Source organism: Gorilla gorilla, chromosome 18, assembly GCF_029281585.2.
Source record: "Gorilla gorilla gorilla isolate KB3781 chromosome 18, NHGRI_mGorGor1-v2.1_pri, whole genome shotgun sequence".
NCBI lineage: Eukaryota > Metazoa > Chordata > Mammalia > Primates > Hominidae > Gorilla > Gorilla gorilla.
The window spans coordinates 126795850-126823748 of NC_073242.2; positions in this window are offsets into that span (position 1 = coordinate 126795850).

Below are 27899 nucleotides of genomic sequence, written 5' to 3' on the forward strand. Positions count from 1 at the left end.
GCTGATATTTCCATGTTTATACAGGTAGCGGTGTAGATATTTCCATGTTTATACAGATAGCGGTGCAGATATTTCCATGTTTATACATATAGCGGTGTAGATATTTCCAAGTTTATACAGATAGCGGTGTAGATATCTCCATATTAATATAGATGGGGGTGTAGATATTTATATCTTCATACAGATGGCGGTGCAGATATTTACATGTTCATACAGGTGGTGGTGTAGATATTTGCATGTTTATAAAGATAGCGCTGTAGTTATTTCCATGTGTAAAGAGATAGCTGTGTAGATATTTCCATGAATATGCAGATCGCTGTGTAGATATTTCCATTTTAATGCAGATAGCGGTGTAGATATTTCCATGTTCAAACAGAAAGCGGTGTAGATATTTCCATGTTCATGCAGATAGCAGTGTAGTTATTTCCATGTTTATACAGATGGCGGTGAAGATGTATGCATGTTTACACAGATAGCGGAGTAGATATTTCCATGTTCATACAGATAGCGGTGTAGATATTTCCATGTTCATCCAGATGGCTGTGTAGATATATCCATGTTCATACAGATGGCGGTGAAGATATTTCCATGTTCATACAGATAGCGATGTAGTTATTTCCATGTGTAAAGAGATAGCTGTGTAGATATTTCCACATATATGCAGATAGCTGTGTACTTATTTCCATTTTCAGGCAGATAGCTCTTTAGATATTTCCATGTTCAAACAGATAGCGGTGTAGATATTTCCATGCTCATAGAGATAGCGGTGTAGATATTTCCATATTCATACAGATAGCGGTGCTGATATTTACATGTTTATACAGGTAGCGGTGTAGATATTTCCATGTTTATACAGGTAGCGGTGTAGATATTTCCATGTTTATACAGATAGCGGTGTAGATATCTCCTTCTTAATACAGATGGCGGTGTAGATGTTTATATGTTCATACAGATGGCGGTGCAGATATTTCCATGTGCATACAGATGGCAGTGTAGATATTTCCAAGTTTATAGAGATAGCGGTGTAGTTATTTTCATGTGTAAAGAGGTAGCTGTGTAGATATTTCCATGTATATGCAGATAGCTGTGTAGATATTTCCATTTCCATGCAGACAGCGGTGTAGATATTTCCATGTTCAAACAGATAGCGGTGTAGATATCTCCACGTTCAAACAGATAGCGGTGTAGGTATTTCCATGTTTATACAGATAGCGGTGTAGATATTTCAATGTTTATTCAGATTGCGGTGTAGATATCTCCATCTTAATACAGATGGCGGTGTAGTTATTTATATGTTCATACAGTTGGCGGTGCATATATTTCCATGTTCATACAGATGGCGGTGTAGATATTTCCATGTTCATACAGATAGCGGTGTAGTTATTTCCATGTTTAAAGAGATAGCTGTGTAGATATTTCCATGTATATGCAGATAGCAGTGTAGATATTTCCATTTTCATGCAGATAGCGGTGTAGATATTTCCATGTTCAAACAGATAGCGGTGTAGATATTTCCATGTTCATACAGATAGCGGTGTAGATATTTCCATGTTCATACAGATAGCAGTGTAGATATTTCCATGTTTATACAGATAGCGGTGATGATGTATGCATGTTTACACAGATAGCGGTGTAGATATTTCCATGTTTAAACAGATAGCGGTGTAGATATTTCCATGTTCATACAGATAGCGGTGTAGATATTTCCATGTTCATCCAGATGGTTGTGTAGATATATCCATGTTCATACAGTTAGCGGTGTAGATATTTCCATGTTCATACTGATAGCAGTGTAGATATTTCCATGTCCATACAGATAGCGGTGTAGATATTTCCATGTTCATGCAGATAGCTGTGTAGCTATTTCCATGTTCATACAGATAGCGGTGTAGATATTTCCATGTTCATCCAGATGGCTGTGTAGATATATCCATGTTCATACAGATGGCGGTGAAGATAATTCCATGTTCATACAGATAGCGGTGTAGATATTTCCATGTTCATACAGATAGTGGTGTAGATATTTCCATGTTCATACAGATAGCGGTGCTGATATTTCCATGTTTATACAGGTAGCGGGGTAGATATTTCCATGTTTATACAGATAGCGGTGTAGATATTTCCCTGTTTATACAAATAGCGGTGTAGATATCTCCATCTTAATACAGATGGCCGTGTAGATATTTATATGTTCATACAGATGGCGGTGCAGATATTTCCATGTTCATTCAGATAGCGGTGTAGATATTTCCATGTTCATACAGATAGCGGTGTAGTTATTTCCATGTGTAAAGACATAGCTGTGTAGATATTTCTATGTATATGCAGATAGCTCTGTAGATATTTCCATTTTCATGCAGATACCGGTGTAGATATTTTCATGTTCAGATAGCGGTGTAGATATTTCCATGTTCACACAGATAGAGGTGTAGATATTTCCATGTTTATACAGATTGCGGTGAAGATGTATGCATATTTACACAGATAGCGGTGTAAATATTTCCATGTTCATACAGATAGCGGTGTAGATATTTCCGTGTTCATCCAGATGGCTGTGTAGATATATCCATGTTCATACAGATAGCGGTGTAGATATTTCCATGTTCATACAGGTAGTGGTGTAGATATTTCCATGTTCATACAGATAGCGGTGTAGCTATTTCCATGTTCATACAGATAGTGGTGTAGATATTTCCATGTTCATAGAGGAAGCGGTGTAGATATTTCCATGTTCATACAGATAGCAGTGTAGATATTTCCATGTTTATACAGATAGCGGTGTAGATATCTCCTTCTTAATACAGATGGCAGTGTAGATGTTTATATGTTCATACAGATGGCGGTGCAGATATTTCCATGTGCATACAGATGGCAGTGTTGATATTTCCAAGTTTATATAGATAGCGGTGTAGTTATTTGCATGTGTAAAGAGGTAGCTGTGTAGATATTTCCATGTATATGCAGATAGCTGTGTAGATATTTCCATTTTCATGCAGACAGCGGTGTAGATATTTCCATGTTCAAACAGATAGCGGTGTAGATATTTCCACGTTCATACAGATAGCGGTGTAGATATTTCCATGTTCATACAGATAGCGGTGTAGATATTTCCATGTTCATACAGATAGCGGTGTAGATATTTCCATGTTCATACAGATAGTGGTGCTGATATTTCCATGTTTATACAGGTAGCGGTGTAGATATTTCCATGTTTATACAGATAGCGGTGTAGATATTTCCATGTTTATACAGATAGCGGTGTAGATATTTCCATGTTTATACAGATAGCGGTGTAGATATCTCCATCTTAATACAGATGGCGGTGTAGATATTTCCATGTTTAAACAGATTGCGGTGAAGTTGTATGCATATTTACACAGATAGCGGTGTAGATATTTCCATGTTCATCCAGATGGCTGTGTAGATATATCCATGTTCATACAGATGGCGGTGAAGATATTTCCATGTTCATACAGATAGCGGTGTAGTTATTTCCATGTGTAAAGAGATAGCGGTGTAGATATTTCCATGTTTATACAGATAGCGGTGAAGATGTATGCATGTTTACACAGATAGCGGTGTAGATATTTCCATGTTCATCCAGATGGCTGTGTAGATATATCCATGTTCTTACAGATAACGGTGTAGATATTTCCATGTTAATACAGATAGCGGTGTAGATATTTCCATGTTCATCCAGATGGTTGTGTAGATATATCCATGTTCATACAGATAGCGGTGTAGATATTTCCATGTTCCTACTGATAGCAGTGTAGATATTTCCATGTCCATACAGATAGCGGTGTAGATATTTCCATGTTCATACAGATAGCTGTGTAGCTATTTCCATGTTCATACAGATAGCGGTGTAGATATTTCCATGTTCATCCAGATGGCTGTGTAGATATATCCATGTTCATACAGATGGCGGTGAAGATAATTCCATGTTCATACAGATAGCGGTGTAGATATGTCCATGTTCATACAGATAGTGGTGTAGATATTTCCATGTTCATAGAGATAGCGGTGTAGATATTCCCATGTTCAAACAGATAGCGGTGCTGATATTTCCATGTTTATACAGGTAGCGGTGTAGATATTTCCATGTTTATACAGATAGCGGTGCAGATATTTCCATGTTTATACATATAGCGGTGTAGATATTTCCAAGTTTATACAGATAGCGGTGTAGATATCTCCATATTAATATAGATGGGGGTGTAGATATTTATATCTTCATACAGATGGCGGTGCAGATATTTACATGTTCATACAGGTGGTGGTGTAGATATTTGCATGTTTATAAAGATAGCGCTGTAGTTATTTCCATGTGTAAAGAGATAGCTGTGTAGATATTTCCATGTATATGCAGATCGCTGTGTAGATATTTCCATTTTCATGCAGATAGCGGTGTAGATATTTCCATGTTCAAACAGAAAGCGGTGTAGATATTTCCATGTTCATGCAGATAGCAGTGTAGATATTTCCATGTTTATACAGATGGCGGTGAAGATGTATGCATGTTTACACAGATAGCGGAGTAGATATTTCCATGTTCATACAGATAGCGGTGTAGATATTTCCATATTCATCCAGATGGCTGTGTAGATATATCCATGTTCATACAGATGGCGGTGAAGATATTTCCATGTTCATACAGATAGCGGTGTAGTTATTTCCATGTGTAAAGAGATAGCTGTGTAGATATTTCCACATATATGCAGATAGCTGTGTACTTATTTCCATTTTCAGGCAGATAGCTCTTTAGATATTTCCATGTTCAAACAGATAGCGGTGTAGATATTTCCATGCTCATAGAGATAGCGGTGTAGATATTTCCATGTTCATACAGATAGCGGTGCTGATATTTACATGTTTATACAGGTAGCGGTGTAGATATTTCCATGTTTATACAGGTAGCGGTGTAGATATTTCCATGTTTATACAGATAGCGGTGTAGATATCTCCTTCTTAATACAGATGGCGGTGTAGATGTTTATATGTTCATACAGATGGCGGTGCAGATATTTCCATGTGCATACAGATGGCAGTGTAGATATTTCCAAGTTTATAGAGATAGCGGTGTACTTATTTGCATGTGTAAAGAGGTAGCTGTGTAGATATTTCCATGTATATGCAGATAGCTGTGTAGATATTTCCATTTTCATGCAGACAGCGGTGTAGATATTTCCATGTTCAAACAGATAGCGGTGTAGATATTTCCATGTTCATACAGATAGCGGTGTAGGTATTTCCATGTTTATACAGATAGCGGTGTAGATATTTCCATGTTTATTCAGATTGCGGTGTAGATATCTCCATCTTAACACAGATGGCGGTGTAGTTATTTATATGTTCATACAGTTGGCGGTGCATATATTTCCTTGTTCATACAGATGGCGGTGTAGATATTTCCATGTTCATACAGATAGCGGTGTAGTTATTTCCATGTTTAAAGAGATAGCTGTGTAGATATTTCCATGTATATGCAGATAGCAGTGTAGATATTTCCATTTTCATGCAGATAGCGGTGTAGATATTTCCATGTTCAAACAGATAGCGGTGTAGATATTTCCATGTTCATACAGATAGCGGTGTAGATATTTCCATGTTCATACAGATAGCAGTGTAGATATTTCCATGTTTATACAGATAGCGGTGAAGATGTATGCATGTTTACACAGATAGCGGTGTAGATATTTCCATGTTTAAACAGATAGCGGTGTAGATATTTCCATGTTCATACAGATAACGGTGTAGATATTTCCATGTTCATCCAGATGGTTGTGTAGATATATCCATGTTCATACAGATAGCGGTGTAGATATTTCCATGTTCATACTGATAGCAGTGTAGATATTTCCATGTCCATACAGATAGCGGTGTAGATATTTCCATGTTCATACAGATAGCTGTGTAGCTATTTCCATGTTCATACAGATAGCGGTGTAGATATTTCCATGTTCATCCAGATGGCTGTGTAGATATATCCATGTTCATACAGATGGCGGTGAAGATAATTCCATGTTCATACAGATAGCGGTGTAGATATTTCCATGTTCATACAGATAGTGGTGTAGATATTTCCATGTTCATACAGATAGCGGTGCTGATATTTCCATGTTTATACAGGTAGCGGGGTAGATATTTCCATGTTTATACAGATAGCGGTGTAGATATTTCCCTGTTTATACAAATAGCGTTGTAGATATCTCCATCTTAATACAGATGGCCGTGTAGATATTTATATGTTCATACAGATGGCGGTGCAGATATTTCCATGTTCATTCAGATAGCGGTGTAGATATTTCCATGTTCATACAGATAGCGGTGTAGTTATTTCCATGTGTAAAGACATAGCTGTGTAGATATTTCTATGTATATGCAGATAGCTCTGTAGATATTTCCATTTTCATGCAGATACCGGTGTAGATATTTTCATGTTCAGATAGCGGTGTAGATATTTCCATGTTCACACAGATAGAGGTGTAGATATTTCCATGTTTATACAGATTGCGGTGAAGATGTATGCATATTTACACAGATAGCGGTGTAAATATTTCCATGTTCATACAGATAGCGGTGTAGGTATTTCCATGTTCATCCAGATGGCTGTGTAGATATATCCATGTTCATACAGATAGCGGTGTAGATATTTCCATGTTCATACAGGTAGTGGTGTAGATATTTCCATGTTCATACAGATAGCGGTGTAGCTATTTCCATGTTCATACAGATAGTGGTGTAGATATTTCCATGTTCATAGAGGTAGCGGTGTAGATATTTCCATGTTCATACAGATAGCAGTGCTGATATTTCGATGTTAATACAGGTAGCGGTGTAGAAATTTCCATGTTTATACAGATAGCGGTGTAGATATTTCCATGTTTATACATATAGCAGTGTAGATATTTCCAAGTTTATACAGATAGCGGTGTAGATATCTCCATCTTAATATAGATGGGGGTGTAGATATTTATATGTTCATACAGATGGCGGTGCAGGTATTTCCATGTTCATACAGATGGCACTGTAGATATTTCCATGTTTATAGAGATAGCGGTGTAGTTATTTCCATGTGTATAGAGATAGCTTTGTAGATTTTTCCATGTATATGCAGATAGCTGTGTAGATATTTCTATTTTCATGCAGATAGCAGTTTAGATATTTAGATGTTCAAACAGATAGCGGTGTAGATATTTCCATGTTCATACAGATAGCGGTGTAGATATTTCCATGTTTATACAGATAGCGTTGTAGATATCTCCTTCTTAATACAGATGGCGGTTTAGATATTTCCATGTTTATATAGCGGTGTAGTTATTTCCATGTGTAAAGAGATAGCTGTGTAGATATTTCCATGTATATGCAGATAGCTGTGTAGATATTTCCATTTTCATGCAGACAGCGGTGTAGATATTTCCATGTTCAAACAGATAGCGGTGTTGATATTTCCATGTTCATACAGATAGCGGTGTAGATATTTCCATGTTCATACAGATAGCGGTGTAGATATTTCCATGTTCATACAGATAGCGGTGTAGATATTTCCATGTTTATAGAGATAGTGGTGTAGTTATTTCCATGTGTATAGAGATAGCTTTGTAGATATTTCCATGTATATGCAGATAGCTGTGTAGATATTTCTATTTTCATGCAGATAGCAGTTTAGATATTTAGATGTTCAAACAGATAGCGGTGTAGATATTTCCATGTTCATACAGATAGCGGTGTAGATATTTCCATGTTTATACAGATAGCGTTGTAGATATCTCCTTCTTAATACAGATGGCGGTTCAGATATTTCCATGTTCATACAGATGGCGGTGTAGATACTTCCATGTTTATATAGCGGTGTAGTTATTTCCATGTGTAAAGAGATAGCTGTGTAGATATTTCTATGTATATGCAGACAGATCTGTAGATATTTCCATTTTCATGCAGATACCTGTGTAGATATTTCCATGTTCAAACAGATAGCGGTGTAGATATTTCCATGTTCACACAGATAGCGGTGTAGATATTTCCATGTTTATACAGATTGCGGTGAAGATGTATGCATATTTACACAGATAGCGGTGTAGATATTTCCATGTTCATACAGATAGCGATGTAGATATTTCCATGTTCATCCAGATGGCTGTGTAGATTTATCCATGTTCATACAGATAGCGGTGTAGATATTTCCATGTTCATACAGGTAGTGGTGTAGATATTTCCATGTTCATACAGATAGCGGTGTAGCTATTTCCATGTTCATACAGATAGTGGTGTAGATATTTCCATGTTCATAGAGATAGCGGTGTAGATATTTCCATGTTCATACAGATAGCGGTGCTGATATTTCGATGTGAATACAGGTAGCGGTGTAGATATTTCCATGTTTATACAGATAGCAGTGTAGATATTTCCATGTTTATACATATAGCGGTGTAGATATTTCCAAGTTTAAGCAGATAGCGGTGTAGATATCTCCATCTTAATATAGATGGGGGTGTAGATATTTATATCTTCATACAGATTGCGGTGCAGATATTTCCATGTTCATACAGATGGCACTGTAGATATTTCCATGTTTATAGAGATAGTGGTGTAGTTATTTCCATGTGTATAGAGATAGCTTTGTAGATACTTCCATGTATAAGCAGATAGCTGTGTAGATATTTCTATTTTCATGCAGATAGCGGTTTAGATATTTAGATGTTCAAACAGATAGCGGTGTAGATATTTCCATGTTCATACAGATAGCGGTGTAGATATTTCCATGTTTATACAGATAGCGTTGTAGATATCTCCTTCTTAATACAGATGGCGGTGCAGATATTTCCATGTTCATACAGATGGCGGTGTAGATATTTCCATGTTTATATAGCGGTGTAGTTACTTCCATGTGTAAAGAGATAGCTGTGTAGATATTTCCATGTATATGCAGATAGCTGTGTAGATATTTCCATTTTCATGCAGACAGCGGTGTAGATATTTCCATGTTCAAACAGATAGCGGTGTAGATATTTCCATGTTCATACAGATAGCGTTGTAGATATTTCCATGTTCATACAGATAGCGGTGTAGATATTTCCATGTTCATACAGATAGCGGTGTAGATATTTCCATTTTCATACAGATAGCGGTGCTGATATTTCCATGTTTATACAGGTAGCGGTGTAGATATTTCCATGTTTATACAGATAGCGGTGTAGATATTTCCATGTTTATACAGATAGCGGTGTAGATATTTCCATGTTTATACAGATAGCGGTGTAGATATCTCCATCTTAATACAGATGGCGGTGTAGATATTTATATGTTCATACAGGTGGCGGTGCAGATATTTCCATGTTCATACAGATAGCGGTGTAGATATTTCCATGTTCATACAGATAGCGGTGTAGATATTTCCATGTGTAAAGAGATAGCTGTGTAGATATTTCCATGAATATGCAGATAGCAGTGTAGATATTTCCATTTTCATGCAGATAGCGGTTTAGATATTTCCATGTTTAAACAGATAGCGGTGTAGATATTTCCATGTTCATAGAGATAGCGGTGTAGATATTTCCATGTTCATACAGATAGCGGTGTAGATATTTCCATGTTCATAGAGATAGCGGTGTAGATATTTCCATGTTCATACAGATAGCGGTGCTGATATTTCCATGTTTATACAGGTAGCGGTGTAGATATTTCCAAGTTTATACAGAGAGCGGTGAAAATATCTCCATCTTAAAGCAGATGGCGGTGTAGATATTTATATGTTCATACAGATGGCGGTGCAGATATTTCCATGTTCATACAGATGGCGCTGTAGATATTTCCATGTTTATAGAGATAGCGGTGTAGTTATTTCCATGTGTATAGAGATAGCTTTGTAGATATTTCCATGTATATGCAGATAGCTGTGTAGATATTTCTATTTTCATGCAGATAGGGGTTTAGATATTTCCATGTTCATACAGATCGCGGTGTAGATATTTCCATGTTCATCCAGATGGCTGTGTAGACATATCCATGTTCATACAGATGGCGGTGAAGATATTTCCATGTTCATACAGAAAGCGGTATAGATATTTCCATGTTCATACAGATAGCGGTGTAGATATTTCCATGTTCATACAGATGGCTGTGTAGATATATCCATGTTCATACAGATGACGGTGAAGATATTTCCATGTTCATACAGATAGCGGTGTAGATATTTCCATGTTCATACAGATAGCGGTGTAGATATTTCCATGTTCATACCGATAGCGGTGCTGATATTTCCATGTTTATACAGGTAGCGGTGTGGACATTTCCATGTTTATACAGATAGCGGTGTAGATATCTCCTTCTTAATACAGATGGCGGTGTAGATGTTTATATGTTCATACAGATGGCGGTGCAGATATTTCCATGTGCATACAGATGGCAGTGTAGATATTTCCAAGTTTATAGGGATAGCGGTGTAGTTATTTCCATGTGTAAAGAGGTAGCTGTGTAGATATTTCCATTTATATGCAGATAGCTGTGTAGATATTTCCACTTTCATGCAGACAGCGGTGTAGATATTTCCATGTTCAAACAGATAGCGGTGTAGATATTTCCATGTTCATACAGATAGCGGTGTAGTTATTTCCATGTTCATACATATAGCGGTGTAGATATTTCCATGTTCATACATATAGCGGTGCTGATATTTCCTTGTTTATACAGGTAGCGGTGTAGATATTTCCATGTTTATACAGATAGCGGTGTAGATATTTCCATGTTTATTCAGATAGCGGTGTAGATATCTCCATCTTAATACAGATGGCGGTGTAGTTATTTATATGTTCATACAGTTGGCGGTGCATATATTTCCATGTTCATACAGATGGCGGTGTAGATATTTCCATGTTCATACAGATAGCGGTGTAGTTATTTCCATGTGTAAAGAGATAGCTGTGTAGATATTTCCATGTATATGCAGATAGCAGTGTAGATATTTCCATTTTCATGCGGATAGCGGTGTAGATATTTCCATGTTCAAACAGATAGCGTTGTAGATATTTCCATGTTCATACAGATAGCGGTGTAGATATTTCCATGTTCATACAGATAGCAGTGTAGATATTTCCATGTTTATACAGATAGCGGTGAAGATGTATGCATGTTTACACAGATAGCGTTGTAGATATTTCCATGTTCAAACAGATAGCTGTGTAGATATTTCCATGTTCATACAGATAGAGGTGTAGGTATTTCCATGTTTATACAGATTGCGGTGAAGATGTATGCATATTTACACAGATAGCGGTGTGGATATTTCCATGTTCATACAGATAGCAGTGTAGATATTTCCATGTTCATCCAGATGGCTGTGTAGATATATCCATGTTCATACAGATAGCGGTGTAGATATTTCCATTTTCATACAGGTAGTGGTGTAGATATTTCCATGTTCATACAGATAGCGGTGTAGCTATTTCCATGTTCATACAGATAGCGGTGTAGATATTTCCATGTTCATAGAGATAGCGGTGTAGATATTCCCATCTTCAAACAGATAGCGGTGCTGATATTTCCATGTTTATACAGGTAGCGGTGTAGATATTTCCAAGTTTATACAGATAGCGGTGTAGATATCTCCATATTAATATAGATGGGGGTGTAGATATTTATATCTTCATACAGATGGCGGTGCAGATATTTACATGTTCATACAGGTGGTGGTGTAGATATTTGCATGTTTATAGAGATAGCGCTGTAGTTATTTCCAAGTGTAAAGAGATAGCTGTGTAAATATTTCCATGTATATGCAGATCGCTGTGTAGATATTTCCATTTTCATGCAGATAGCGGTGTAGATATTTCCATGTTCAAACAGATAGCGGTGTAGATATTTCCATGTTCATCCAGATGGTTGTGTAGATATATCCATGTTCATACAGATAGCGGTGTAGATATTTCCATGTTCATACTGATAGCAGTGTAGATATTTCCATGTCCATACAGATAGCGGTGTAGATATTTCCATGTTCATACAGATAGCTGTGTAACTATTTCCATGTTCATACAGATAGCGGTGTAGATATTTCCATGTTCATCCAGATGGCTGTGAAGATATATCCATGTTCATACAGATGGCGGTGAAGATAATTCCATGTTCATACAGATAGCGGTGTAGATATTTCCATGTTCATACAGATAGGGGTGTAGATATTTCCATGTTCATACAGATAGCGGTGCTGATATTTCCATGTTTATACAGGTAGCGGGGTAGATATTTCCATGTTTATACAGATAGCGGTGTAGATATTTCCCTGTTTATACAAATAGCGGTGTAGATATCTCCATCTTAATACAGATGGCCGTGTAGATATTTATATATTCATACAGATGGCGGTGCAGATATTTCCAAGTTCATTCAGATAGCGGTGTAGATATTTCAATGTTCATACAGATAGCGGTGTAGTTATTTCCATGTGTAAAGAGATAGCTGTGTAGATATTTCTATGAATATGCAGATAGCTCTGTAGATATTTCCATTTTCATGCAGATACCGGTGTAGATATTTCCATGTTGAGATAGCGGTGTAGATATTTCCATGTTCACACAGATAGAGGTGTAGATATTTCCATGTTTATACAGATTGCGGTGAAGATGTATGCATATTAACACAGATAGCGGTGTAAATATTTCCATGTTCATACAGATAGCGGTGTAGATATTTCCATGTTCATCCAGATGGCTGTGTAGATATATCCATGTTCATACAGATAGCGGTGTAGATATTTCCATGTTCATACAGGTAGTGGTGCTGATATTTCGATGTTAATACAGGTAGCGGTGTAGATATTTCCATGTTTACACAGATGGCGCTGTAGATATTTCCATGTTTATAGAGATAGCGGTGTAGTTATTTCCATGTGTATAGAGATAGCTTTGTAGATATTTCCATGTATATGCAGATAGCTGTGTAGATATTTCTATTTTCATGCAGATAGGGGTTTAGATATTTCCATGTTCAAACAGATAGCGGTGTAGATATTTCCATGTTCATACAGATAGCGGTGTAGATATATACATGTTTATACAGATAGCGGTGAAGATGTATGCATGTTTACACAGATAGCGGTGTAGATATTTCCATGTTCATACAGATCGCGGTGTAGATACTTCCATGTTCATCCAGATGGCTGTGTAGACATATCCATGTTCATACAGATGGCGGTGAAGATATTTCCAAGTTTATACAGACAGCGGTTTAGATATTTCCATGTTCATACAGATAGCGGTGTAGATATTTCCATGTTCATACAGATGGCTGTGTAGATATATCCATGTTCATACAGATGACGGTGAATATATTTCCATGTTCATACAGATAGCGGTGTAGATATTTCCATGTTCATACAGATAGCGGTGTAGATATTTCCATGTTCATACCCATAGCGGTGCTGATATTTCCATGTTTATACAGGTAGCGGTGTAGATATTTCCATGTTTATACAGATAGCGGTGTAGATATTTCCATGTTTATACAGATAGCGGTGTAGATATTTCCATGTTTATACAGATAGCGGTGTAGATATCTCCTTCTTAATACAGATGGCGGTGTAGATGTTTATATGTTCATACAGATGGCGTTGCAGATATTTCCATGTGCATACAGATGGCATTGTAGATATTTCCAAGTTTATAGAGATAGCGGTGTAGTTATTTGCATGTGTAAAGGGGTAGCTGTGTAGATATTTCCATGTATATGCAGATAGCTGTGTAGATATTTCCTTTTTCATGCAGACAGTGGTGTAGATATTTCCATGTTCAAACAGATAGCGGTGTAGATATTTCCACGTTCATACAGATAGCGGTGTAGATATTTCCATGTTCATACAGATAGCGGTGTAGATATTTCCATGTTCATACAGATAGCGGTGTAGATATTTCCATGTTCATACAGATAGCGGTGCTGATATTTCCATGTTTATACAGGTAGTGGTGTAGATATTTCCATGTTTATACAGATAGCGGTGTAGATATTTCCATGTTTATACAAATAGCGGTGTAGATATCTCCATCTTAATACAGATAGCCGTGTAGATATTTATATGTTCATACAGATGGCGGTGCAGATATTTCCATGTTCATACAGATGGCGGTGTAGATGTTTCCATGTTCATACAGATAGCGGTGTAGTTATTTCCATGTGTAAAGAGATAGCTGTGTAGATATTTCTATGTATATGCAGACAGCTCTGTAGATATTTCCATTTTCATGCAGATACCGGTGTAGATATTTCCATGTTCAAACAGATAGCGGTGTAGATATTTCCATGTTCACACAGATAGCGGTGTAGATATTTCCATGTTTATACAGATTGCAGTGAAGATGTATGCATATTTACACAGATAGCGGTGTAGATATTTCCATGTTCATACAGATAGCGGTGTAGATATTTCCATGTTCATCCAGATGGCTGTGTAGATATATCCATGTTCATACAGATAGCGGTGAAGATATTTCCATGTTCATACTGGTAGTGGTGTAGATATTTCCATGTTCATACAGATAGCGGTGTAGCTATTTCCATGTTCATACAGATAGTGGTGTAGATATTTCCATGTTCATAGAGATAGCGGTGTAGATATTTCCATGTTCATACAGATAGCGGTGCTGATATTTCGATGTTAATACAGGTAGCGGTGTAGATATTTCCATGTTTATACAGATTGCAGTGTAGATATTTGCATGTTTATACATATAGCGGTGTAGATATTTCCAAGTTTAAGCAGATAGCGGTGTAGATATCTCCATCTTAATATAGATGGGGTGTAGATAATTATATCTTCATACAGATGGCGGTGCAGATATTTCCATGTTCATACAGATGGCACTGTAGATATTTCCATGTTTATAGAGATAGCGGTGTAGTTATTTCCATGTGTATAGAGATAGCTTTGTAGATATTTCCATGTATATGCAGATAGCTGTGTAGATATTTCTATTTTCATGCAGATAGAGGTTTAGATATTTAGATGTTCAAACAGATAGCGGTGTAGATATTTCCATGTTCATACAGATAGCGGTGTAGATATTTCCATGTTTATACAGATAGCGTTGTAGATATCTCCTTCTTAATACAGATTGCGGTGCAGATATTTCCATGTTCATACAGATGGCGGTGTAGATATTTCCATGTTTATATAGCGGTGTAGTTACTTCCATGTGTAAAGAGATAGCTGTGTAGATATTTCCATGTATATGCAGATAGCTGTGTAGATATTTCCATTTTCATGCAGACAGCGGTGTAGATATTTCCATGTTCAAACAGATAGCGGTGTAGATATTTCCATCTTCATACAGATAGCGGTGTAGATATTTCCATGTTCATACAGATAGCGGTGTAGATATTTCCATGTTCATACAGATAGCGGTGTAGATATTTCCATGTTCATACATATAGCGGTGCTGATATTTCCATGTTTATACAGGTAGCGGTGTAGATATTTCCATCTTTATACAGATAGCGGTGTAGATATTTCCATGTTTATACAGATAGCGGTGTAGATATTTCCATGTTTATACAGATAGCGTTGTAGATATCTCCATCTTAATACAGATGGCGGTGTAGATATTTATATGTTCATACAGTTGGCGGTGCAGATACTTCCATGTTCATACAGATAGCGGTGTAGATATTTCCATGTTCATACAGATAGCGGTGTAGATATTTCCATGTGTAAAGAGATAGCTGTGTAGATATTTCCATGTTCATGCAGATAGCAGTGTAGATATTTCCATGTTTATACAGATGGCGGTGAAGATGTATGCATGTTTACACAGATAGCGGAGTAGATATTTCCATGTTCATACAGATAGCGGTGTAGATATTTCCATATTCATCCAGATGGCTGTGTAGATATATCCATGTTCATACAGATGGCGGTGAAGATATTTCCATGTTCATACAGATAGCGGTGTAGTTATTTCCATGTGTAAAGAGATAGCTGTGTAGATATTTCCACATATATGCAGATAGCTGTGTACTTATTTCCATTTTCAGGCAGATAGCTCTTTAGATATTTCCATGTTCAAACAGATAGCGGTGTAGATATTTCCATGCTCATAGAGACAGCGGTGTAGATATTTCCATGTTCATACAGATAGCGGTGCTGATATTTACATGTTTATACAGGTAGCGGTGTAGATATTTCCATGTTTATACAGGTAGCGGTGTAGATATTTCCATGTTTATACAGATAGCGGTGTAGATATCTCCTTCTTAATACAGATGGCGGTGTAGATGTTTATATGTTCATACAGATGGCGGTGCAGATATTTCCATGTGCATACAGATGGCAGTGTAGATATTTCCAAGTTTATAGAGATAGCGGTGTACTTATTTGCATGTGTAAAGAGGTAGCTGTGTAGATATTTCCATGTATATGCAGATAGCTGTGTAGATATTTCCATTTTCATGCAGACAGCGGTGTAGATATTTCCATGTTCAAACAGATAGCGGTGTAGATATTTCCATGTTCATACAGATAGCGGTGTAGGTATTTCCATGTTTATACAGATAGCGGTGTAGATATTTCCATGTTTATTCAGATTGCGGTGTAGATATCTCCATCTTAATACAGATGGCGGTGTAGTTATTTATATGTTCATACAGTTGGCGGTGCATATATTTCCTTGTTCATACAGATGGCGGTGTAGATATTTCCATGTTCATACAGATAGCGGTGTAGTTATTTCCATGTTTAAAGAGATAGCTGTGTAGATATTTCCATGTATATGCAGATAGCAGTGTAGATATTTCCATTTTCATGCAGATAGCGGTGTAGATATTTCCATGTTCAAACAGATAGCGGTGTAGATATTTCCATGTTCATACAGATAGCGGTGTAGATATTTCCATGTTCATACAGATAGCAGTGTAGATATTTCCATGTTTATACAGATAGCGGTGAAGATGTATGCATGTTTACACAGATAGCGGTGTAGATATTTCCATGTTTAAACAGATAGCGGTGTAGATATTTCCATGTTCATACAGATAACGGTGTAGATATTTCCATGTTCATCCAGATGGTTGTGTAGATATATCCATGTTCATACAGATAGCGGTGTAGATATTTCCATGTTCATACTGATAGCAGTGTAGATATTTCCATGTCCATACAGATAGCGGTGTAGATATTTCCATGTTCATACAGATAGCTGTGTAGCTATTTCCATGTTCATACAGATAGCGGTGTAGATATTTCCATGTTCATCCAGATGGCTGTGTAGATATATCCATGTTCATACAGATGGCGGTGAAGATAATTCCATGTTCATACAGATAGCGGTGTAGATATTTCCATGTTCATACAGATAGTGGTGTAGATATTTCCATGTTCATACAGATAGCGGTGCTGATATTTCCATGTTTATACAGGTAGCGGGGTAGATATTTCCATGTTTATACAGATAGCGGTGTAGATATTTCCCTGTTTATACAAATAGCGTTGTAGATATCTCCATCTTAATACAGATGGCCGTGTAGATATTTATATGTTCATACAGATGGCGGTGCAGATATTTCCATGTTCATTCAGATAGCGGTGTAGATATTTCCATGTTCATACAGATAGCGGTGTAGTTATTTCCATGTGTAAAGACATAGCTGTGTAGATATTTCTATGTATATGCAGATAGCTCTGTAGATATTTCCATTTTCATGCAGATACCGGTGTAGATATTTTCATGTTCAGATAGCGGTGTAGATATTTCCATGTTCACACAGATAGAGGTGTAGATATTTCCATGTTTATACAGATTGCGGTGAAGATGTATGCATATTTACACAGATAGCGGTGTAAATATTTCCATGTTCATACAGATAGCGGTGTAGATATTTCCATGTTCATCCAGATGGCTGTGTAGATATATCCATGTTCATACAGATAGCGGTGTAGATATTTCCATGTTCATACAGGTAGTGGTGTAGATATTTCCATGTTCATACAGATAGCGGTGTAGCTATTTCCATGTTCATACAGATAGTGGTGTAGATATTTCCATGTTCATAGAGGTAGCGGTGTAGATATTTCCATGTTCATACAGATAGCAGTGCTGATATTTCGATGTTAATACAGGTAGCGGTGTAGAAATTTCCATGTTTATACAGATAGCGGTGTAGATATTTCCATGTTTATACATATAGCAGTGTAGATATTTCCAAGTTTATACAGATAGCGGTGTAGATATCTCCATCTTAATATAGATGGGGGTGTAGATATTTATATGTTCATACAGATGGCGGTGCAGGTATTTCCATGTTCATACAGATGGCACTGTAGATATTTCCATGTTTATAGAGATAGCGGTGTAGTTATTTCCATGTGTATAGAGATAGCTTTGTAGATTTTTCCATGTATATGCAGATAGCTGTGTAGATATTTCTATTTTCATGCAGATAGCAGTTTAGATATTTAGATGTTCAAACAGATAGCGGTGTAGATATTTCCATGTTCATACAGATAGCGGTGTAGATATTTCCATGTTTATACAGATAGCGTTGTAGATATCTCCTTCTTAATACAGATGGCGGTTTAGATATTTCCATGTTTATATAGCGGTGTAGTTATTTCCATGTGTAAAGAGATAGCTGTGTAGATATTTCCATGTATATGCAGATAGCTGTGTAGATATTTCCATTTTCATGCAGACAGCGGTGTAGATATTTCCATGTTCAAACAGATAGCGGTGTTGATATTTCCATGTTCATACAGATAGCGGTGTAGATATTTCCATGTTCATACAGATAGCGGTGTAGATATTTCCATGTTCATACAGATAGCGGTGTAGATATTTCCATGTTTATAGAGATAGTGGTGTAGTTATTTCCATGTGTATAGAGATAGCTTTGTAGATATTTCCATGTATATGCAGATAGCTGTGTAGATATTTCTATTTTCATGCAGATAGCAGTTTAGATATTTAGATGTTCAAACAGATAGCGGTGTAGATATTTCCATGTTCATACAGATAGCGGTGTAGATATTTCCATGTTTATACAGATAGCGTTGTAGATATCTCCTTCTTAATACAGATGGCGGTTCAGATATTTCCATGTTCATACAGATGGCGGTGTAGATACTTCCATGTTTATATAGCGGTGTAGTTATTTCCATGTGTAAAGAGATAGCTGTGTAGATATTTCTATGTATATGCAGACAGATCTGTAGATATTTCCATTTTCATGCAGATACCGGTGTAGATATTTCCATGTTCAAACAGATAGCGGTGTAGATATTTCCATGTTCACACAGATAGCGGTGTAGATATTTCCATGTTTATACAGATTGCGGTGAAGATGTATGCATATTTACACAGATAGCGGTGTAGATATTTCCATGTTCATACAGATAGCGATGTAGATATTTCCATGTTCATCCAGATGGCTGTGTAGATATATCCATGTTCATACAGACAGCGGTGTAGATATTTCCATGTTCATACAGGTAGTGGTGTAGATATTTCCATGTTCATACAGATAGCGGTGTAGCTATTTCCATGTTCATACAGATAGTGGTGTAGATATTTCCATGTTCATAGAGATAGCGGTGTAGATATTTCCATGTTCATACAGATAGCGGTGCTGATATTTCGATGTTAATACAGGTAGCGGTGTAGATATTTCCATGTTTATACAGATAGCAGTGTAGATATTTCCATGTTTATACATATAGCGGTGTAGATATTTCCAAGTTTAAGCAGATAGCGGTGTAGATATCTCCATCTTAATATAGATGGGGGTGTAGATATTTATATCTTCATACAGATGGCGGTGCAGATATTTCCATGTTCATACAGATGGCACTGTAGATATTTCCATGTTTATAGAGATAGTGGTGTAGTTATTTCCATGTGTATAGAGATAGCTTTGTAGATACTTCCATGTATAAGCAGATAGCTGTGTAGATATTTCTATTTTCATGCAGATAGCGGTTTAGATATTTAGATGTTCAAACAGATAGCGGTGTAGATATTTCCATGTTCATACAGATAGCGGTGTAGATATTTCCATGTTTATACAGATAGCGTTGTAGATATCTCCTTCTTAATACAGATGGCGGTGCAGATATTTCCATGTTCATACAGATGGCGGTGTAGATATTTCCATGTTTATATAGCGGTGTAGTTACTTCCATGTGTAAAGAGATAGCTGTGTAGATATTTCCATGTATATGCAGATAGCTGTGTAGATATTTCCATTTTCATGCAGACAGCGGTGTAGATATTTCCATGTTCAAACAGATAGCGGTGTAGATATTTCCATGTTCATACAGATAGCGGTGTAGATATTTCCATGTTCATACAGATAGCGGTGTAGATATTTCCATGTTCATACAGATAGCGGTGTAGATATTTCCATGTTCATACAGATAGCGGTGCTGATATTTCCATGTTTATACAGGTAGCGGTGTAGATATTTCCATGTTTATACAGATAGCGGTGTAGATATTTCCATGTTTATACAGATAGCGGTGTAGATATTTCCATGTTTATACAGATAGCGGTGTAGATATCTCCATCTTAATACAGATGGCGGTGTAGATATTTATATGTTCATACAGGTGGCGGTGCAGATATTTCCATGTTCATACAGATAGCGGTGTAGATATTTCCATGTTCATACAGATAGCGGTGTAGATATTTCCATGTGTAAAGAGATAGCTGTGTAGATATTTCCATGAATATGCAGATAGCAGTGTAGATATTTCCATTTTCATGCAGATAGCGGTTTAGATATTTCCATGTTTAAACAGATAGCGGTGTAGATATTTCCATGTTCATAGAGATAGCGGTGTAGATATTTCCATGTTCATACAGATAGCGGTGTAGATATTTCCATGTTCATAGAGATAGCGGTGTAGATATTTCCATGTTCATACAGATAGCGGTGCTGATATTTCCATGTTTATACAGGTAGCGGTGTAGATATTTCCAAGTTTATACAGAGAGCGGTGAAAATATCTCCATCTTAAAGCAGATGGCGGTGTAGATATTTATATGTTCATACAGATGGCGGTGCAGATATTTCCATGTTCATACAGATGGCGCTGTAGATATTTCCATGTTTATAGAGATAGCGGTGTAGTTATTTCCATGTGTATAGAGATAGCTTTGTAGATATTTCCATGTATATGCAGATAGCTGTGTAGATATTTCTATTTTCATGCAGATAGGGGTTTAGATATTTCCATGTTCATACAGATCGCGGTGTAGATATTTCCATGTTCATCCAGATGGCTGTGTAGACATATCCATGTTCATACAGATGGCGGTGAAGATATTTCCATGTTCATACAGAAAGCGGTATAGATATTTCCATGTTCATACAGATAGCGGTGTAGATATTTCCATGTTCATACAGATGGCTGTGTAGATATATCCATGTTCATACAGATGACGGTGAAGATATTTCCATGTTCATACAGATAGCGGTGTAGATATTTCCATGTTCATACAGATAGCGGTGTAGATATTTCCATGTTCATACCGATAGCGGTGCTGATATTTCCATGTTTATACAGGTAGCGGTGTGGACATTTCCATGTTTATACAGATAGCGGTGTAGATATCTCCTTCTTAATACAGATGGCGGTGTAGATGTTTATATGTTCATACAGATGGCGGTGCAGATATTTCCATGTGCATACAGATGGCAGTGTAGATATTTCCAAGTTTATAGGGATAGCGGTGTAGTTATTTCCATGTGTAAAGAGGTAGCTGTGTAGATATTTCCATTTATATGCAGATAGCTGTGTAGATATTTCCACTTTCATGCAGACAGCGGTGTAGATATTTCCATGTTCAAACAGATAGCGGTGTAGATATTTCCATGTTCATACAGATAGCGGTGTAGTTATTTCCATGTTCATACATATAGCGGTGTAGATATTTCCATGTTCATACATATAGCGGTGCTGATATTTCCTTGTTTATACAGGTAGCGGTGTAGATATTTCCATGTTTATACAGATAGCGGTGTAGATATTTCCATGTTTATTCAGATAGCGGTGTAGATATCTCCATCTTAATACAGATGGCGGTGTAGTTATTTATATGTTCATACAGTTGGCGGTGCATATATTTCCATGTTCATACAGATGGCGGTGTAGATATTTCCATGTTCATACAGATAGCGGTGTAGTTATTTCCATGTGTAAAGAGATAGCTGTGTAGATATTTCCATGTATATGCAGATAGCAGTGTAGATATTTCCATTTTCATGCGGATAGCGGTGTAGATATTTCCATGTTCAAACAGATAGCGTTGTAGATATTTCCATGTTCATACAGATAGCGGTGTAGATATTTCCATGTTCATACAGATAGCAGTGTAGATATTTCCATGTTTATACAGATAGCGGTGAAGATGTATGCATGTTTACACAGATAGCGTTGTAGATATTTCCATGTTCAAACAGATAGCTGTGTAGATATTTCCATGTTCATACAGATAGAGGTGTAGGTATTTCCATGTTTATACAGATTGCGGTGAAGATGTATGCATATTTACACAGATAGCGGTGTAGATATTTCCATGTTCATACAGATAGCAGTGTAGATATTTCCATGTTCATCCAGATGGCTGTGTAGATATATCCATGTTCATACAGATAGCGGTGTAGATATTTCCATTTTCATACAGGTAGTGGTGTAGATATTTCCATGTTCATACAGATAGCGGTGTAGCTATTTCCATGTTCATACAGATAGCGGTGTAGATATTTCCATGTTCATAGAGATAGCGGTGTAGATATTCCCATCTTCAAACAGATAGCGGTGCTGATATTTCCATGTTTATACAGGTAGCGGTGTAGATATTTCCAAGTTTATACAGATAGCGGTGTAGATATCTCCATCTTAATATAGATGGGGGTGTAGATATTTATATCTTCATACAGATGGCGGTGCAGATATTTACATGTTCATACAGGTGGTGGTGTAGATATTTGCATGTTTATAGAGATAGCGCTGTAGTTATTTCCAAGTGTAAAGAGATAGCTGTGTAAATATTTCCATGTATATGCAGATCGCTGTGTAGATATTTCCATTTTCATGCAGATAGCGGTGTAGATATTTCCATGTTCAAACAGATAGCGGTGTAGATATTTCCATGTTCATCCAGATGGTTGTGTAGATATATCCATGTTCATACAGATAGCGGTGTAGATATTTCCATGTTCATACTGATAGCAGTGTAGATATTTCCATGTCCATACAGATAGCGGTGTAGATATTTCCATGTTCATACAGATAGCTGTGTAACTATTTCCATGTTCATACAGATAGCGGTGTAGATATTTCCATGTTCATACAGATGGCTGTGAAGATATATCCATGTTCATACAGATGGCGGTGAAGATAATTCCATGTTCATACAGATAGCGGTGTAGATATTTCCATGTTCATACAGATAGGGGTGTAGATATTTCCATGTTCATACAGATAGCGGTGCTGATATTTCCATGTTTATACAGGTAGCGGGGTAGATATTTCCATGTTTATACAGATAGCGGTGTAGATATTTCCCTGTTTATACAAATAGCGGTGTAGATATCTCCATCTTAATACAGATGGCCGTGTAGATATTTATATATTCATACAGATGGCGGTGCAGATATTTCCAAGTTCATTCAGATAGCGGTGTAGATATTTCAATGTTCATACAGATAGCGGTGTAGTTATTTCCATGTGTAAAGAGATAGCTGTGTAGATATTTCTATGAATATGCAGATAGCTCTGTAGATATTTCCATTTTCATGCAGATACCGGTGTAGATATTTCCATGTTGAGATAGCGGTGTAGATATTTCCATGTTCACACAGATAGAGGTGTAGATATTTCCATGTTTATACAGATTGCGGTGAAGATGTATGCATATTAACACAGATAGCGGTGTAAATATTTCCATGTTCATACAGATAGCGGTGTAGATATTTCCATGTTCATCCAGATGGCTGTGTAGATATATCCATGTTCATACAGATAGCGGTGTAGATATTTCCATGTTCATACAGGTAGTGGTGCTGATATTTCGATGTTAATACAGGTAGCGGTGTAGATATTTCCATGTTTACACAGATGGCGCTGTAGATATTTCCATGTTTATAGAGATAGCGGTGTAGTTATTTCCATGTGTATAGAGATAGCTTTGTAGATATTTCCATGTATATGCAGATAGCTGTGTAGATATTTCTATTTTCATGCAGATAGGGGTTTAGATATTTCCATGTTCAAACAGATAGCGGTGTAGATATTTCCATGTTCATACAGATAGCGGTGTAGATATATACATGTTTATACAGATAGCGGTGAAGATGTATGCATGTTTACACAGATAGCGGTGTAGATATTTCCATGTTCATACAGATCGCGGTGTAGATACTTCCATGTTCATCCAGATGGCTGTGTAGACATATCCATGTTCATACAGATGGCGGTGAAGATATTTCCAAGTTTATACAGACAGCGGTTTAGATATTTCCATGTTCATACAGATAGCGGTGTAGATATTTCCATGTTCATACAGATGGCTGTGTAGATATTTCCATGTTCATACAGATGACGGTGAATATATTTCCATGTTCATACAGATAGCGGTGTAGATATTTCCATGTTCATACAGATAGCGGTGTAGATATTTCCATGTTCATACCCATAGCGGTGCTGATATTTCCATGTTTATACAGGTAGCGGTGTAGATATTTCCATGTTTATACAGATAGCGGTGTAGATATTTCCATGTTTATACAGATAGCGGTGTAGATATTTCCATGTTTATACAGATAGCGGTGTAGATATCTCCTTCTTAATACAGATGGCGGTGTAGATGTTTATATGTTCATACAGATGGCGTTGCAGATATTTCCATGTGCATACAGATGGCATTGTAGATATTTCCAAGTTTATAGAGATAGCGGTGTAGTTATTTGCATGTGTAAAGGGGTAGCTGTGTAGATATTTCCATGTATATGCAGATAGCTGTGTAGATATTTCCTTTTTCATGCAGACAGTGGTGTAGATATTTCCATGTTCAAACAGATAGCGGTGTAGATATTTCCACGTTCATACAGATAGCGGTGTAGATATTTCCATGTTCATACAGATAGCGGTGTAGATATTTCCATGTTCATACAGATAGCGGTGTAGATATTTCCATGTTCATACAGATAGCGGTGCTGATATTTCCATGTTTATACAGGTAGTGGTGTAGATATTTCCATGTTTATACAGATAGCGGTGTAGATATTTCCATGTTTATACAAATAGCGGTGAAGATATCTCCATCTTAATACAGATAGCCGTGTAGATATTTATATGTTCATACAGATGGCGGTGCAGATATTTCCATGTTCATACAGATGGCGGTGTAGATGTTTCCATGTTCATACAGATAGCGGTGTAGTTATTTCCATGTGTAAAGAGATAGCTGTGTAGATATTTCTATGTATATGCAGACAGCTCTGTAGATATTTCCATTTTCATGCAGATACCGGTGTAGATATTTCCATGTTCAAACAGATAGCGGTGTAGATATTTCCATGTTCACACAGATAGCGGTGTAGATATTTCCATGTTTATACAGATTGCAGTGAAGATGTATGCATATTTACACAGATAGCGGTGTAGATATTTCCATGTTCATACAGATAGCGGTGTAGATATTTCCATGTTCATCCAGATGGCTGTGTAGATATATCCATGTTCATACAGATAGCGGTGAAGATATTTCCATGTTCATACTGGTAGTGGTGTAGATATTTCCATGTTCATACAGATAGCGGTGTAGCTATTTCCATGTTCATACAGATAGTGGTGTAGATATTTCCATGTTCATAGAGATAGCGGTGTAGATATTTCCATGTTCATACAGATAGCGGTGCTGATATTTCGATGTTAATACAGGTAGCGGTGTAGATATTTCCATGTTTATACAGATTGCAGTGTAGATATTTGCATGTTTATACATATAGCGGTGTAGATATTTCCAAGTTTAAGCAGATAGCGGTGTAGATATCTCCATCTTAATATAGATGGGGTGTAGATAATTATATCTTCATACAGATGGCGGTGCAGATATTTCCATGTTCATACAGATGGCACTGTAGATATTTCCATGTTTATAGAGATAGCGGTGTAGTTATTTCCATGTGTATAGAGATAGCTTTGTAGATATTTCCATGTATATGCAGATAGCTGTGTAGATATTTCTATTTTCATGCAGATAGAGGTTTAGATATTTAGATGTTCAAACAGATAGCGGTGTAGATATTTCCATGTTCATACAGATAGCGGTGTAGATATTTCCATGTTTATACAGATAGCGTTGTAGATATCTCCTTCTTAATACAGATTGCGGTGCAGATATTTCCATGTTCATACAGATGGCGGTGTAGATATTTCCATGTTTATATAGCGGTGTAGTTACTTCCATGTGTAAAGAGATAGCTGTGTAGATATTTCCATGTATATGCAGATAGCTGTGTAGATATTTCCATTTTCATGCAGACAGCGGTGTAGATATTTCCATGTTCAAACAGATAGCGGTGTAGATATTTCCATCTTCATACAGATAGCGGTGTAGATATTTCCATGTTCATACAGATAGCGGTGTAGATATTTCCATGTTCATACAGATAGCGGTGTAGATATTTCCATGTTCATACATATAGCGGTGCTGATATTTCCATGTTTATACAGGTAGCGGTGTAGATATTTCCATCTTTATACAGATAGCGGTGTAGATATTTCCATGTTTATACAGATAGCGGTGTAGATATTTCCATGTTTATACAGATAGCGTTGTAGATATCTCCATCTTAATACAGATGGCGGTGTAGATATTTATATGTTCATACAGTTGGCGGTGCAGATACTTCCATGTTCATACAGATAGCGGTGTAGATATTTCCATGTTCATACAGATAGCGGTGTAGATATTTCCATGTGTAAAGAGATAGCTGTGTAGATATTTCCATGAATATGCAGATAGCAGTGTTGATATTTCCATTTTCATGCAGATAGCGGTTTAGATATTTCCATGTTTAAACAGATAGCAGTGTAGATATTTCCAAGTTCATAGAGATAGCGGTGTAGATATTTCCATGTTCATACAGATAGCGGTGTAGATATTTCCATGTTCATAGAGATAGCGGTGTAGATATTTCCATGTTCATACAGATAGCGGTGCTGATATTTCCATGTTTATACAGGTAGCGGTGTAGATATTTCCAAGTTTATACAGAGAGCGGTGAAGATATCTCCATCTTAAAGCAGATGGCGGTGTAGATATTTATATGTTCATACAGATGGCTGTGCAGATATTTCCATGTTCATACAGATGGCGCTGTAGATATTTCCATGTTTATAGAGATAGCGGTGCAGTTATTTCCATGTGTATATAGATAGCTTTGTAGATATTTCCATATATATGCAGATAGCTGTGTAGATATTTCTATTTTCATGCAGATAGGGGTTTAGATATTTCCATGTTCATACAGATCGCGGTGTAGATATTTCCATGTTCATCCAGATTGCTGTGTAGACATATCCATGTTCATACAGATGGCGGTGAAGATATTTCCATGTTCATACAGACAGCGGTATAGATATTTCCATGTTCATACAGATAGCGGTGTAGATATTTCCATGTTCATACAGATGGCTGTGTAGATATATCCATGTTCATACAGATGACGGTGAAGATATTTCCATGTTCATACAGATAGCGGTGTAGATATTTCCATGTTCATACAGATAGCGGTGTAGATATTTCCATGTTCATACCGATAGCGGTGCTGATATTTCCATATTTATACAGGTAGCGGTGTGGACATTTCCATGTTTATACAGATAGCGGTGTAGATATCTCCTTGTT